Source organism: Chrysoperla carnea, chromosome 5 (genome assembly GCF_905475395.1).
Source record: "Chrysoperla carnea chromosome 5, inChrCarn1.1, whole genome shotgun sequence".
In the NCBI taxonomy this organism is placed as follows: Eukaryota; Metazoa; Arthropoda; class Insecta; order Neuroptera; family Chrysopidae; genus Chrysoperla; species Chrysoperla carnea.
This window is the reverse complement of record NC_058341.1, coordinates 7,262,802-7,275,992: the sequence shown is the minus strand read 5'-3', so window position 1 is coordinate 7,275,992 and position 13,191 is coordinate 7,262,802. Positions and strand designations below refer to the sequence as shown.

Here is a 13,191-nt window from a genome sequence, read left to right as displayed (position 1 = left end):
TAGTGGGGGCACAAATTTAAAAATAGATATTTTCAATTTTGATGATAAATTTATATTATTACTTGACGATATAAGACGAAAAGTAAGAATACAATTTTTCGATATCTGGCTTAATTTTCAAAATATCGAAAATTGAAAATTTTGTTTAATTATTTAGCTTTCGATATTTCGAAAACCAAGACACATATCGAAAAATTTTATTCTTATTTTTCGTCTACATTCATGAAGTTATAACAAAATTCATCATCAAAGTTGAAAATAAGATAAAAATAATTTCAACCCTTAATCTACCCTGCTCTTACATCCCTTATATGGACGGTGACACTTAGTTTTTTTCTTTTCTAATTCATTGCTAATATGTTTACTTTCTATTAAAAAGTTTTTTTTTTAAATTTGTGTTCATTCATTCCAAATGAAAATTATCAAAAACTTCCAAAATATGTCGTTTTTTGAGATTCCTCCATAAGAGCCAATGTATTTTATATCGATTTTTAATGACTTTTTTCTTAAAAATTTGCACGGTTACCTAAGCTGAAATTTTAACCACATATTCTTTGAGTAAAAGACTACCTACAAACAAATTTTGAGCCTTTAAATCAAACATTGTTGTCATGCTCATACATCCTTAATCTATCCCTTAGGATCTTCTCATCCCGTGGTAAAACTGACTGCCTAGGATTGCCACTTAAAGGTTCCAGAAAGTTGAAAGATAAATTAGATAGTCGCAAGATAAATTAATAAATCATAATACTGTACGATATTTTTGATGTTTTGCATAGATTATTTTTGATGGATTTAACAGGTGGACAAAGAAGCATCTGCTCACTGATAAAAGGGCATCGCAAGGGGTCTCTACTTCTAGATTTTACCCACTGAATCTTTTCCCTTAAATCCACCACTGATGCTTTGTAAACCCAGTTTTATGATAATTAAAAATTTAAATAAATACCCTTCAAATAATTTAAAATAAAAGCTATTCAGAAATCAGAACTGTCCAAATTAACTGAATATGAATAAAATAATCACAAAATAACATTAACAAAAACCGACACCCATGTAGGAAAGTATGGCGGGCCCAGGCTTGGCCCAGGCTTGATCCAACTATGCAGAACTCTGGGCCAGACTTGTAAGCCAGACTTGGCCCAGACTTGGGTAAAGTCTGGAATGATAATGCTGGCCCAAGACTGGTTACCCCGACTGGCCCACGCCTGGTTGGCAGGGCTGGGCCATAGTTAATTTTTAAGTTTGGCCCATGCCTGGTTGGCAGGGCTGGGCCATAGTTAAGTTTTAGGTCTGGCCCATGCCTGGCTGGCAGGGCTGGGCCATAGTTAAGTTTTAAGTCTGGCCCATGCCTGGTTGGCAGGGCTAGGCCATAGTTAAGTTTTAAGATTATTTTATGAAGAATTCTATTTTGTGATTTATTTGACAGGGCCAATCCCAGCTGTACTGCTACACTGAGTCAACCCGCGGTAGAAGAGGAGCAAGCTCCTAACAATCTACCGTGTTCCTAATAATAGTTTAATATACTGGTCTCGCAATGCGAGGCGTATCAGATATTGAGTTGATAAGATCAACTACACGTTGATCTTAGCTCATTAAGCCGAGAAGCGATAACATTGTATGTTTATATACACCTTACTAGAACATCTTACTAGTGAGAGGTTTTAAAAATAAATATTTTTTGTAAAAAGGATAGTGACTAAAAGACAGAGAAGGAGGAAGTTATTGTAAGTACATGTACCTACTCCATAAACAGTATTACACATGCGCATTGTATACCTTTTGGTTGTATATGCCATTTTTTGTTAGGTATTTAAAATTTATTTTATTTTAATTAATTTAATAATAATAATAATAATATGACGATTTATTCTGCGATTTCCCTTCAATAATTGAATATTGTCAGCCAAGGCTAGGATGCCTAGTCTTGGCCCAAGACTGGGCTCCCTTGCGTTGGCCGTTCTATGGCAAACCAATGTTGGCCCAAGACTGGACTCTCTTGCGTTGGCCGTTCTATGGCAAAACAATGTTGGCCCAGGCTTGGATAATCATTGGATTGGCCAAGGCTAGGATGCCCAATCTTGGCCCAAGACTGGGCTCCCTTGCGTTGGCCGTTCTATGGCAAACCAATGTTGGTCCAGGCTTGGATAATCATTGGATTGGCCAAGGCTAGGATGCGTAGTCTTGGCCGAAGACTGGGCTCCCTTGCGTTGGCCGTTCTATGGCAAACCAGTGTTGGCCCAGGCTTGGATAATCATTGGATTGGCCAAGGCTAGGATGCCTAGTCTTGGCCCAAGACTGGGTTCCCTTGCGTTGGCCGTTCAATGGCAAACCAATGTTGGCCCAGGCTTCGATAATCATTGGATTGGCCAAGGCTAGGATGCCTAGTCTTGGCCCAAGACTGGGCTCCCTTGCGTTGGCCATTCTATGGTAAACCCATGTTGGCCCAGGCTTGGATAATCATTGGATCGGCCAAGGCTGGGCAACCCAGCCTTGTCCCAGGCTCGGCCAATCGTTGGGTCGGCCAAGGCTAATTATTTCATCTTGGCTCAAGCATGGGCCAATATCGGGGCGCCAAAGCTGGGATCCCCAGTACTGGACCAGACTAGGCCCCGTCGTTCAACTATGGCGGTTCCTACATGGGCATCTATGTAATAATAATTAAAACTACAATTAACTATTAACTAAATGATTCTGATCTTTGGAAACTTCTTATTACTATTAATAGATAGTATTTGAGATAAAATTTTTAAAATTTATTATTTTTTTACTCATTATTAATAAGAAAATGTCTATTTTCATAACTTGGATAAACGAAAACTTGAAAAAAGTATTATCAAATACAATTTTTTTACCATTTCTAGATAGTACTTGTTATTAAATTAAAGGAACATAGTTCCTACCGGGTCTCCCACTACAGCTCTTGTTCTTCATCGGGAGAAACTATACAATTTATGGAGTATCACGATCAAATGTAGAGAAGTGGTAACCCATCCATTCAATTATCTTCGTATTTGAATATCTCCCTCAAAGAATACTTAACCAACTTAAGCTTGCCAAGCAACAAAAAAATTTTTTAAGCCCTCTGAAAGACAAGCCCCCGGCTATAGAATCTTTCGTAAAAGAAAAAGTTGTGAAAAGAAAATTGACTGTCACATTCATTTATACATTTACGAAAATAATTTAATAAAATTTAATTTTATGATTCCACAATTCTTTGCTTAAAATTTTAAAAAGTAGAAATTTTTTATTTAAAAATAATGAATAACTTTATGTTTGAAACATTTTTTTATGAAATATGCATAGATTTTACTAGAATTTGTCTCCAAAATTATATTTTTAAGTTATATTCTCATTCGGTTCGATGAATCGATAAGATGTTTCCAAAAAAAATTTGTTAGTTTTGTTTAAGAAAATCATTTTGTATAATATTAAATATTAATTTTAAATCTCTTACCTTTTTATCCAATATAGGTAGAATGCAAAACTACATCACTTTAATTTACATATGATTTTCACGCGAAAAAATTAATGCTTTTAATAAAATGTCAGTTTTATTTAATCAAATAATTATTTTTGATATTTAATTTTACGAACTATTAAATTAAAAAAACTTCGATTTATCTCTTACAGTCTTACCATTATCCGATATAGATTGGAAAACCGAAAACTACACTTTAATTTATATATGATTTTTAACCGTAAAAATTAATACGCTTAATAAAATGTCAATTTTATTTAATCAAAATTATTATTTTTGATATTTAATTATACGAACCATTATTTAAAAAAATTCGATAATTGATTGATCATAAAACGCTAGGACGCTAAGTTAATGCATTTTTTTTTTGCAACACTCTGAAGTTTGACCAAAGCCATTAATTAATAAAAAACTTCCGACCATATTTTTCTCTTGCCAATATCCGATATAGAATTCAAAACTATCACTTTAATTTACAAATGATTTTTAAGCATAAAAATTAATGCGTTTAATAAAATGTCACAGTTTTATTTAATCAAAATTTAATTATTATTTATTATATTTAATTATGCAAACTCGATAATTGATTGATCATAAAACGCTAGGACGCCTAGTTAATGGATGTTTTTTGCATTACTCTGAAGTTTGACCAAAGCCATTAATTTAATAAAAACTTCCGACCATTTTTATCTCTTACCAATATCCGATCTAGAATTGAAAACTATCACTTTAATTTACAAATGATTTTTAAGCGTAAAAATTAATGCGTTTAATAAAATGTCACAGTTTTATTTAATCAAAATTTAATTATTATTTATATTTAATTATGATGCGAAACATTTTTTAAAAAAACTCGATGATTGATCATAAAACGCTAGAGCCCGCCTAGTAACTAGGGCCTAGTTAAAGTAAATGCATGTTTTATGATTACTCTGAAGTTTGATCAAAGCCATTAAAAAACAATTGAATGACATGTAATACGGATGCATTATAAAAAACTATACCCCAAATTGAGAAGTGGCAAATTTGAAATTTTTTTTGAAAATGACCATTTTATAGAAAAAAAGATTTCAAATAAAAAACTTGAAAGTTTAAACAAGCTTTTCATAAATATGTTTGTTTAGTACGAATTTCAAATCATTTCAAAACTTCTTGGATGAATTGCGTCCTTTTTAAACTTTTACATTTGAATAACTCAGCCAAAAGTCTTCAAGGGCAATTAGAGGATATTTGCTTATGTGCATGACTTTGAACTAAAATTCTTTTTTCCAAAAAAGTTTACCTGGACTTTTTAAGTTATTAACTCAGATGAATAGCCATTATTAATTGTCCTTGGTAACTTTTTGGCTAAAAATTTTTTTCGAAAACTAGAGCATTTTCTTTCGATTAAATGCAATAAGGACATATTTTTAAGTTGCATTTTCCCCGAAAGCTAACGATTTTCAAGAAAATGTTAGCTTTTTTATGAGGGTCAACTTTCTGATTTAAAGTGTTATTCGATCTTTTACCTTTTACGATCTAAATTGTCTATTAAAGCAACCCGGAGAACTTAATCCAATCTGATGTCAGAAAATGATGTCCCCCCATCAAATTCTGCATATTGCTTCAATAATATTGACTATGTGAGGCTAGTCTAACTTTTAGACCAGCCTCCGAATCCGTGTTGACTTTTAAAAAGTCCTGGTTTGAGTACAATAGCTTTTGTTTGAAGTATTTTAATAACTTTCCCGGCAAGATTTTTCTCATTGAAGAGTGGGTTAAGAGATTATGGAACTTGACTACAGTCAAACCTGGATAAGCGAGAGTTCAAGGGAGCACAATCTTATTCTCGCTTATAGAGGTTTCTCACTGACCCGAGTTTCTCGCTAATGCAGGCACATGGCTAGCGTTTCTCTCCTTTAGAGGTACGCAGCAATAACAAGTCACAGCAAGTACGAATGTATTAAATATGTCTCCTAAATAATATAAATAAATAAAGCTCGACTGTCACCTATAGAGGTATAGATAAGTAGCAGTCTCACTTACGGAGGTCCATGAGGGAAAAACGACTCTCTCTTGCAGAGGTTTTTCTCGCTAATAGAGTTTTTGGGAGGTTTATAGAGTTTTCTCACTTATCCAGTTCTCACTTACCCAGGTTTGATTGTATATACTAGTTTTTTTTTCCCTTAATTTATTTTAGGAAAGTTTACCGCACAACTGGTGTCTCATCCAGAGCGTAATAATGCAAACATTTTTTTTTTTTCATTTTAAAACGTACACAATCATTTTTAATGTTCTGAACATACTTTAACATTATGATTGTGTGTTTTTTTTGTTGTTGTAGTAATTCAACTGTAAAATTAAAATGAAATGTTGAAATTTAAATTATACGCACGTAGAAAAAGGATTGGAATCACGTCACCGCGTCACGAATATGGGATTTATTTAAAAGATTTACTATATGTTTTATTCCAAGTGGAGGTACCTTATCCAGTAACATACATATACTTATAACATTATTTTAGAATAGGAAATTCTTTGAAATTAAGTCAAGATAGAATATTAAATGAAGAGAACGTAGTTACATCATAGTTTTAGGGCCATGCGATGGTATTTGGTAGTCATTTTAGAAAGGCTAGAAACTTGAGAGGAGGTTTACAAGATGATGTTTAATTTTTCCTCTGCAATAGGGGATCAGAATAAATCATTTCGGATGAAGAATTCTCACTGGGCGTGCAGAAAAGTTTTTAAAAATCTTTACTACAAGATATGAACGTTTAAAATTCCTAATTAAACAAAGAGGAAGATACCCACTAGTGACGTCATACGTGGGTATCGTCATAGAGATTACATATAAAATTTTGTTTTGCTAAAAGGAGATGGGTAACCTTTGATTGCAATCTTTGATTACTTATAACTTCTTCGTTTTTTAATCAATGTTAATTTCACTTTCAATTTTGCCATGGTATCAAGTCTAGTTTTACATTTTTATGGATACTAAGGCCAGTTTGGATGTCAGGAATATTCCCTATTATTTTCATAGCCAAGAACATCCTTTTTAGGAGACCTGGGAAACATTTTATCGGTGAATATGCATTGAAGGCGATATTCATATAAGAAGATTGAGTTCCTCATAATATATGATTATATGTAAAAGCTGGAGGCGCTCCGTATCGTCCTTGATATTTGAATTGATAAATATCTATTGCTACTCTGATTCTCCCCCTGGGAAATCAGCGTTAATGAAAATTTGCATAGTGGAAAAATTGTTGGCCTTGACTTAAACTTTTCAAATTTCCAGCCTGGCAAATATTATACCTGGCCCAAGACTTAACACCACCTCTCATCACCAAACCTCTCTTTTAATTTACCATGACGTGTCTCCTTTCACTTCTTTCAATTTCTCTCTTGTGAAAATAATATTCTCGAAAAAGTATAATAGTTACTATATTGTATGTATGTATGTATAGCTTTCTCGAATTCTTGGAAGTTTTAAGAGTTAGGTTATATTTAATTGTATTAACTTTTGTAATTCGATTGTGTATATCTGTATGAAATTATAAATATCGTTATACCTATCGTTAAATAATTTGACAGATATTACACTTTCCAAAGTGAGTCATTATGAGGTTGACTAAAAACTAAGTTTAATCGAAGAAAATACTTTATACATAGAAAGTTGTTCTTTATAAAAATGCACACATTTTTTTGGTAATCCGAAAAGTTTAGACAGTAATTGATAGCAAAAATACCCTAGAAGAAGCTACAAAATGGTCTTTAAAGAAAAATAAACCACTTTTATTGGAAAATTTGTTTCGAAGAATGGCTAGATTCCGCAGAAGACATACGATAAAACAATTTTAGGGAAAACTTTTCAGTCTGTTTTTGCCTAAACTGTACGGTTTGTGAAAAAAATGTTTCGACCAATTCCTAATTTTAAGTGTTCATCTATCGATTACCAGTTACGGAGTAGACTGAGCTTTTCATTGAGTCTGAAAATACTTAAGTAAACCCAATTTACACAGTTTTTTATGTTTGTTTAAAAACTTTCACTTGCGACTACTTTGCCTTATGGATAATTACTGAAGCACCTTTGCAGTAAAGGAGATACAATAGATCAAACCGGCCACAGTGCAAAATATCTTCTGAAACTTAATCCTAACTCAAATATAGTCTCATCTAATGTGCGTCCGTACAGCGAATGTACAATTCCAGATTGGCTGACCTGAAGTTGGAGTTGGAATTCGCCACGTGTTGAACCGATTGCTCAGTTTTAACGTTGAATTGGTTGACGTAGAAATAATCAAATTACATAACTTTAACTAGAATATTGATCAAACGCAATAAGATGATACTTCTCTCATATCCATACAAAAACTTCTCTACGAAAATGATTCTCGTTTGTTTCACCTTAAAAACACAAAACATCAGTAAAAGTATATAAAGCCAGCAAGCATAATGTCATATGCATACGTTACATAGAAACCTCAAACCTTCGAATGTTGTTAAACACAGAAACCTCACCGAAATTACCATTGGAAAATTTACGAATATAAATGTACTCCTTACTACTTACCATATCTAACACACATTTTATCTAAAGAAAATTAACATTTGAATACATAGATATAGGAGAGATGTATATATTTGGAAAATTTTCAATTTTCATACAACGAAAAGTTTTCTGTATGAAAGAATAAGACAAAGTTTTAACTTAATATAACAACCGTTCAGTTTAAAATTTAAACTCAATTTAATCAAATAAAACCTTTTTAATTAAATAAGTATATCGGATGATCTCAATAAAAATATGAAGTTTATACAGGGTGGCCTTTTTTAATTTGACAGGTGCTCGAAGCTCGAAAATTTATTCGAGGAAAATACTTAAACTAAAAATTGTAGTTTCAAAGGCGCACATTTTATACCGGCATCGAATTCGATTTAAGTTTTCAGGTGCAGTTAAAACCTCACTCTGTTTCATCATAACTGACAAACATTAGATAAAAGTTTTAAATTGAAAGAAAGTTGTTCTTTATAAATAAGCAAACATTTGTTGTTTGAAGCTTTTTTTTTGTATGCCGAATAGTTTAGACAGTAATTGATAGCAAAAATCTAGTTTTTTCTGCGTTTGTTCATTCAATTTGAAGAGAAATGGTCTCAATTTGAACAGAAAAACTTTTATTAGATTTATTGGAAATTTTTTACACGAAAAAACAATTTTGGGTAAAACCTGTCAGTCTGTTTCTTGCCTAAACTGTAATCAATCAATTTCAATCTATAACAATTTTCTAATTTAAAGTGCTCGTCTATCGATTATCAGTTATGGAGTAGAGTCAGCTTTTCATTGAGCTTGGTTACGGAATGGTTAATAATGGGTAGTTATTAATGATAAGTATAAGCTATGCAAGCGACCCTAAATATAGAAATGATTTTGTATTATTTAAAAGTTAATATTTGAGTTTAATGTGGAAACTTTACTGAACTATTACTGAGCTGAAATTGAGTGGAAATTTAAAAAAAATTGAATATATCTGTTTATTTTTAATATACTAAACCTTTACATAATTGAAGGCAAGTGTGGATAATTGAGAAACATTCATTCAACTTTTATGTGTACTGCATGTAAGAAAATTGCTCTATCTACTTTTCTTCCGGTACTGTATGTTACAATCAATCGTTTCTGATCTCTCTGTAATAAATCAATACAAAATTGATTAATGATAATTTGTTACTCGCGCTCTGATTGAAAAAGAAAAATGACCTGGTGTGCGCGTACTGTTTAAGTAGTGTTTAATATTAAATTACTTGATGACGGCAGAAGGTACCTGCCTGCAACCTACAGTAAAATAAGTCGATGGCCTTGTTTTTGAATTACATTGATCTGATTTTTTTATTTAAATAAAAATTTTTCAAAGATATTTTTTTATGAATGAGTATTTATTGTCTTTTGTTTCCAATAGTGATATTTATTTTTATACCATTTAAGGGAATTTATTTATAAAATTATACAGGAATAATATATAAAATATTGGAAGATAATCATAGTTTCATTGTTACAATAAAACCTTGCAAAATGATTAATAGAAATAATATAGCCTGTGTTTTTGTCTAGCATGTGTTTAAAGTTGGATTTACCTCAAATTCCACCAGGCACTGTGAAAAATATGGGAGATAGCACACTTGGTTTATTAAAGACGTTTGGAATTAATGACACGTCACAGAGTACAAAAAATAATCTTTTTGGATATCTTGGCCAACTTTTGTCCTTTTTGAATGAAAATTTCTTTGAAACCCACTAATTTTGGGTCGTACTTTCCATTTTTCGTTTTAGTAAGTCGCTTGTACCACTCCTTGGGCCAAATTTGGAAACCATGGTGGTTATATTTTGAAAAATATAGCAGCAACGTTTAATTTAACCAAAAATTTGAAAAGTATGACCCAAAACTAGTCGAATTACATACTTGGTTTATTTAAATAGGATAAAATTTGAGTGTGATAGAGCAAAATCAAATTTTTTGGATTTTGATGACGTCATAGAGTATAAAAAATCAATTCTTTGGATATCTCGCCCAATTTTTATTCGATTTGAATGAAATTTTTTTTGAAACATACTAACTTTGGGTTGTATTTTTCATTTTTCGTGTTAGTAAGTCGCTTATATCACTCCTTGGGCCAAATGTGGAAACCATGGTGGTAAAATTTTGAAAGATATTGCAGTAACGTTCCATTTGACCTGAAATTTGAAAAGTATGACCCAAAATTAGTCGGATTACATACTTTGTTTATTAAAATAGGATAAAATTTGGGTTTGATAGAGCAAAATCAAATTTTTTGGATTTTGATGACGTCATAGAGTATAAAAAATCAATTTTTTGGATATCTTGGCCAAATTTTGTTGGATTTGAATGAAATTTTTTTTGAAACATACTAACTTTGGGTTGTATTTTTCATTTTTTGTGTTAGTAAGTCGCTTATATCACTCCTTGGGCCAAATGTGGAAACCATGGTGGTAAAATTTTGAAAGATATTGCAGTAACGTTCCTTTTGACCTGAAATTTGAAAAGTATGACCCAAAATTAGTCGGATTACATACTTGGTTTATTAAAATAGGATAAAATTTGGGTGTGATAGAGCAAAATCAAATTTTTTGGATTTTGATGACGTCATAGAGTATAAAAAATCAATTTTTTGGATATCTTGGCCAAATTTTTTTCGAAACATACTAAATTTGGGTTGTATTTTTCATTTTTCGTGTTAGTAAGTCGCTTATAACATTCCTTGGGCCAAATGTGATCACCACGATAGTTAAATTTTGAAAATTATTGCAGTAACGTTATATTTGACCAAAAATTTGAAAAGTATGGCCCAAAATTAGTGGGATTACATACTTGCTTTATTAAAATTGGATAAAATTTGGGTGTGATAGAGAAAAATCAAATTTTTTTGATTTTAATGACGTCATAGAGTACAAAAAATCAATTTTTTGGATATCTATATAATTTCAAATTGATATTCCTATAAAATATTATTTAGGAATAACATAATATGTAGGAATAATGGTATTTTAGGATAGATCATTTCTTTTAAATATATATGTGATTCAAGGTACAATAATGTCCCATATATTCTTATTTGAAAAGTTTGGCCAAAAATTAGTAGGATTACATGCTTGGTTTATTAAAATAGGATAAAAATTGTCCACGGTATCACGATGCATTCTAAAAATTTTACTTTAGCAACGCCTATGAGTGGGTGGAACCATTTATCGAATGATTAAGTAAATTAAACCAACCAGTTAATCAATCAAATTAATAATTAATTACCATAAAGAAATGATGTGTGTGGAGACCTTTTTGTTACAAATATGTGGTGCAATAATTTGAGAACCTTGACCTCACTAAATTATGTAAAACAAACATGATTTTTATTATGATGGTGAATATTTTTTTATGTTGACACAAAGCGAGCAAATCTAGCCATAATATTAACACGTATTATAATAGAGTAGAAACTATTGTGCCTTGATAAAAATTAACATTGTGTCTTATATTAAGGAAAGTTTACTTAGCAGCAGACTGCAAGTAAATAACTATTAAAGTGATTGTCCATGTTCTTTAATTTTCGGGTAGGTATAATGAAAATTTTCAATATAGTTTTAGCAAAGTTAAATTTTACCAGAAATTTGAAAAGTATGGCCCAAAATTAGTGGAATTACATACTTGCTTTATTAAAATAGGATAAAATTTGGGTATGATAGAGCAAAATCAAATTTTTTGGATTTTTATGACGTCATAGAGTATAAAAAATCAATTTTTTGGATATTTCGGCCAAATTTTCTCCGATTTGAATGAAATTTTTTTTGAAACATACTAACTTTGGGTTGTATTTTTCATTTTTCGAGTTAGTAAGTCGCTTATATCACTCCTTGGGCCGAATGTGGAAACCATGGTGGCTAAATTTTGAAAAATATTGCAGTAACGTTCAATTTGACCTTAAAATTTGAAAAGTTTGACCCAAAATTAGTCGGATTACATACTTTGTTTATCAAAATAGGATAAAATTTGGGTGTGATAGAGCAAAATCAAATTTTTTGGATTTTGATGACGTCATTGAGCATAAAAAAACAATTTTTTGGATATCTTAGCCAAATTTTTTTCAATTCGAATAAAATTTTTTTTGAAATATACTAACTTTGGGTAGTATTTTTCATTTTTCATGTTAGTAAGTCGCTTATAACATTCGTTGGGCCAAATGTGATCACCACGATAGTTAAATTTTGAAAAATATTGCAGTAACGTTAAATTTGACCAAAAATTTGAAAAGTATGACCCAAAATTAGTGGAATTACATACTTGCTTTATTAAAATTGAATAAAATTTGGGTGTGATAGAGGAAAATCAAATTATTTTTATTTTAATGACGTCATAGAGTACAAAAAATCAATTTTTTGGATATCGATATAATTTCAAATCGATATTCCTATAAAATATTATGTAGGAATTACATAATATGTAGGAATAATGGTATTTTTATGATAGATAAATTTCTTTTAAATATATATGTGATTCAAGGTACAATAATGTCCCATATATATTCGTATTATATCGATGTGGTTATTAATTTAATAAATATGCGGGGGCTTTATCATAGAACCAACTGAACTTTGTAGAAGTGTGGTATTCGCTCCGAGCGTGAATTTCGTTTCCATGACAACGATACACTACTTTAATTATAGAATTAATGGATGCATATATAATTGTGTGGATTGCATTGAAAACTTACATTTAAAATTTAATATTCTTGTTTCACAAATTTAAATAAATAATTACGATAATTAACATTTGAAAAATAATATTTGTACAATTTGATTTCTTATTTTCACAATTTTTAATGCATTAAGTTTAATTAATTAGTGTTTTTCAATCATTTTAATTTGACAGTTTCTATATCATTAACATGTAAAGAATTGCAAATTAGTCATAACAGCCCACTTTATCTCCAAAATTTTTCACTTAAAGCGCTGGCATCGATTTTATTATCCCTACCATGACTACGCACACAACGAATATTATTCAATACACCTCTTCTATTTATTAATTTCTACATGAATAATAAAATATTTTATCGTCCATAAAATAAATAAAAAATTGTATGTATGAATGTATGTATAATTAAAGTTTTTTTGTTTGATGAACCGAGTCTAATTATACCATGTATATATGAAATATACA

The 13,191-nt window shown here is 30.8% G+C and overlaps 1 protein-coding gene and 1 non-coding gene across 4 annotated transcripts in view; one reads left to right on the top strand and one right to left on the bottom strand.

Moving 5' to 3' along the window:
- The window catches only part of LOC123301827, a 40,300-nt gene that overhangs the window by 12,067 nt on the left and 15,042 nt on the right, over positions 1–13,191 (top strand). The gene's annotated exons all lie outside the window — the stretch shown is intronic.
- LOC123301926 lies at positions 1,422–1,612 on the bottom strand. The gene has a single exon (XR_006535482.1). It is a non-coding gene; the product is annotated as a U2 spliceosomal RNA (small nuclear RNA).